Genomic DNA, 4,404 nt, shown 5'->3' with positions numbered 1-4,404 from the left:
ACACACACACACACACACACACACACACACACACACACACACACACACACACACAACACTTCCCACAGCTGAGATCTAAACTCCCTTTATGTCTTTTGAGAGGGGCTCAAAACACTGGTACCTGGGGGTCAGCGAGGACAGGGGGTCAGGGGCTGTGTGTGCATGCGTGCTCCTTTCATCACTGAAATTCCATCAGTACCTACCTCTTTGAGTCCTCAGTAAACCTGGGCCTGGACCCTCCCACCTAAAAAAGAGCTACTAGTCTTCTACTCCTCATTAATTCTGCTTTCTAAGACTTTACTTATTCTTCTTCATTCTTTTCCTCCAGAAAATCTCATCCTCTCCTCTTCTACACTCATCTCCACTGGGCTGGTCCACAAGGCTATGAGTGAGTCCTTTCCTTTCAGACAGGGAGAACGCGTCTTCTTCCTGCCTCTAGACATTCCCACAAAGCCTATGAAAAAGTACTAGATCAAAACAGGAAGTGAGGAAAGAAGTCACAGATGGCCTTTTTCCTGCCCCTCCTTCAGAGTATGAAATTCTAGCATTACTCGTTTTCCTAGCAGAAGTGGGGCTGTGGCTAGGGGTGTAGAGTTAAGTGAGAAAAAGAAAGAAGAGTTACCAAGAGTAAACATAAGATAGTAAGACAAGCAGAACCCTAGTGGTACAGAGGGAAGATCCTCTTCCAGTAAACCTTTGATTCTGCCTCCACAGAGAAGTTTTAAAGTTAATCAAACATAACTGAAAAGTGTTTCAATAGCTGTGCTCAAAGGAGATCAGGAGAGATGATTCAGTAAAAGATGGAGAAGTAAAATAAAAATTCTTTGATAGATTTACAAGGTGGTGGTCTACGCCTCTGAAGTCACTCTGCTGTCCCAGGAGGACAAGGGAAGGATTTGTAATGATTGAATCAACCCCTACTTACAACAAATTCTTCATCACAGTCACCTTCATCTACCAGAAGGAATGATGGGCTCCAGGGGTGGGGGCTATCAGAGGAACACTGGCACCAAGGGCAGGGAGAGACAGGAGGCAGGGGCTGAGGGATGAGGAGAGCTGGGAGCCCAGGAGTCTCTTAATAGCTGCACTGATGTCCCCTCCTGTGGCAATCAAGGCCTGCAGTTTGGCCTCCTGATTGATGAAGCCCATGGAGTTGAGCTGCCCTAGTTACTGCTGAAATCTCACTTCTGGCGTGGGTACCTGTGAGTTTCCACTTCCGGCCAAAAACTGAATCATCTGTTGCATGAGCTGCTGTTGGACACTGGAAGCTGTTGTTGGAGAAGTTGTGGCTGGTGAAGTGTTGGAAACCTCAGGGGATGACCCAGTGTTACTGCCTGCTAAGGGCTCTGGGGTCTGGGTTTCCCAAAGGAGCCACGGCTGGGCACCAGCCCGGGGCCTCGCTCTACAAGGTCTGCAGTCCCTGCTGAATCTGTAGCAGTGCCGGCATGGCACGAGGATTGGTGAGGACAGAGAGCAACTCTGGATTCTGTATCTGTTGCAGGAAGACTGGGGGCTGCAGGTGGAGCTGCTCCTGCAGCTGGGGGTTCCCCGCAAAGAGCTGTACATTCACCATCATCTGAGCGGCAAAGTCGGGGTTCTGGGCAAGAGTCTATATCATGTCGTGCATATAGGGGGCTGAGATCACATTCTGCATTAGCTGAAGGTTCTCGGAAATCTGCTGCAGGAGGACCTGCATTTCTGGGCTATTAAACATCCCTGACCGCAGGCTAGCCTCATTGATCCCAAAAGGGTTCAAGACTTTTGGGTGCACCTGGCTGATCCCCGATCAGGGAAAAGAAGGGATTGTTGCCAAACTGCTCGCTGGCAGCACTGAACATAGGCTCCTGGATGTCCGTGTACATAAGGTGGAGAGCATTATACCCCCCAGGAATGCTCTCCATGTTGCTCAGGGCCCGGTCCTAGTTCCGCATCATTTCTTGCAGCACGGCTGGATTCCAAGCAAGCTCCATGGGCTGCCTCATGAGCTCAGGGTTGTAGAGCATATGGCTGATCTTAGGGTTTTGTTCCATCAGCTGCTGCATCTGGGGGGTAGCCATGATTATGTGGCTCATCAGGTCAGGATTGGACATCATATCCTGGACCAAGAGGTTCTCCATGATCTGTGACAATATCTCAGGGTTGAACATCAGCTGCCTCTGCATCTGCGGCTGCAGCTCTATGAAATTGGCGGAGCCCAAGCCCAGGTTACCCAGACCCAGGATGCTCCCAAATCCAGAGAGTATGGATGTGGTAGCACTGAGAGGTCCCTCTCCATCCTCAGCAAAGGGGCCACCACCACTGCTCCTCCGGCTTCCACTGCCAGCAGATGAAATGGCACTGCCAGAGGTAGAGGGCTGGCAGGAGTCACAAGTGACACAGGCATGGTGGAGGGGTGCAGAGGAAGGATCTGGAGGGGAAAGGGAAGAAGCAGCTGCAGCAGACATATCTTAAGCCTTCTTTGGGGTCTTAATAACCAGGTGAACAGTGGGGCCACTTTTGATCCCATGCTGGTTCAGTGTGTCCCCATCTTTGAGAATCTTGCCAGCAAATATCAAGACGAGATGGTTGGGCCTTAAATCCTTTGGAGATTTCCTCTTCGAACTCCCTGACCTAGGCTCGACTGCAGATCACAATTTCCTCCTTGTCCTTTGGTGTCTTGATGGTGACCCAAATAGGAGGCCTCATCTCCGCCCCGTTCTGCTCCACCATGCCTCTGCCGCCACCACCCGGCTGCCAGCCAGCCGGCCCGGTCTCCTACTCCACTTCAGACATACGCCTTTTTAACAATCACTGCTCTATGCAAAAGAATACGATCAAAATCAAGGAGCTGAGGGGAGATAACAAAAGTTGGTTCACAAGATTTAAAACATGCATCAGTGATGTACAAAAAAAAAGCATAATGAGATTAAAAGCACACTTGCACACAGGCTAAGTGATTGAGAATTGCATAAATTCTGCAATAAATGCAGCACGTCTTCTTTAAAAGGACCTGAAATTGGCTTGGGAAAATAGGTGTCTGGAAGGGCTAGAATTGGCAAGTCATCGTGAAGTAGTGGAGGAAGATTTATCTAAGTTGGAGGTAAATTTATACACCAGATGTGGACAATTGTGACTGAGAACACACACAGTGATTTGAGGTAGCTGGTAGATATTTGAGGTTTGTGGGTGGTGGGGAGTGTTTTGTGTATTTCTCTGCTGCTCTTTCCAGCTGGGTGTCATTTTCAATGTTTACCTAGTGTATCTGAGAAAACGACCCTTATATAAATGTCAAGTTCACATTATGCGAAAATTTTTCCCTAGTATATCACTCGTGCTGAAACAAATTCACATCTTCAAACTAAGTGCTACAGCAGAAACTGACTTAAAATATTATACAGTGTGAAAGATTAGTGACTGAGGTTTTAAAGTAGACAGGAAACTTAACATCAAGGCATATTTTTTAAATGCATCCAAAGAAAGCTAAAATAAAAATATTTCAGTGTAAAGTTAAGAACCAAAAAGAAAAATTACTATCTCCTAAGACAGATGTAGAGAGAGATCCCTTAGGGTTTACCAGTTGTCCTTACACATCAGAATAGAACAGGGCAAGTTCTATATGTTGTTCATAATGTCACTATGAGTCAAGGTCGACTTGATGGAACCTCAACGACAGCAGTGTGATATTTCCCTGGCAGACAGATGCAGTATGAAGAATGGACTGTATTCTACATGGCCCTTGAGATGAAAGCCCTTTTTCTAAGTTTTGAAGAATGAGCTTTGTTTTAACAAAGTTACAGCTATTGTATCAAATACTAAACCTTGTCAATAATTATGTTTTGAATGTTTATAATAACAACCATACCACCCTAAATGTGCCTGATCTTGTCGGAAATATAATAAAGTGACTACAGATAGTTTTATTCCTAAATGTTTCTTTAAATCAAAAGTGTAGGTAAATTGGAACTATGCTTTATGTCCTTCATTAGTCTTATTTTGTTGTTGTATGTCCTCAAGTTGATTACAATCAATAGTGAACCTATGAATGACGGATCAGAACCATCTCCTTTCCTGAGTCATTCTCACATCTCTAGCATGTTCAAGCCCATTATCACATACAGTGTCAGTTTCTCTTGTTGGAAGTCTGACTCTCTTTCTATGACCCTCTGTATTTTCCAGCGTGATGTCTTTTCCCAAGGACTAGGTCCTTTTTGACAACATATCCAAAGCATATGAGACAGTTTCATCATCCTTACCTCTAAGGAGCATCCTAGTTGCACTTCCTCCAAGATAGACTTGTTTGTTCTTTTGGGGATATTCTGTACTCTTCATCAACACCATAATTCAAAAGCCTCTTTACAACAGGAAGAATCTCACCTTAGTGCTGGTTTAAAAGCTTCAAAAACTTTTCCATTATTTAAAAGCTGC

The 4,404-nt window shown here is 45.6% G+C and overlaps 1 pseudogene; it reads right to left on the bottom strand.

Moving 5' to 3' along the window:
• Positions 1 to 954: 954 nt before the first annotated feature.
• LOC102868652 lies at positions 955 to 2,709 on the bottom strand (annotated as a pseudogene).
• Positions 2,710 to 4,404: the final 1,695 nt, after the last annotated feature.

Source organism: Elephantulus edwardii, unplaced genomic scaffold (assembly GCF_000299155.1).
Source record: "Elephantulus edwardii isolate Elephantulus edwardi_28Jun2011 unplaced genomic scaffold, EleEdw1.0 scaffold00062, whole genome shotgun sequence".
NCBI lineage: Eukaryota > Metazoa > Chordata > Mammalia > Macroscelidea > Macroscelididae > Elephantulus > Elephantulus edwardii.
The sequence above is the reverse complement of the archived record's forward strand: the minus strand, read 5'-3'. Positions and strand labels throughout refer to the sequence as shown.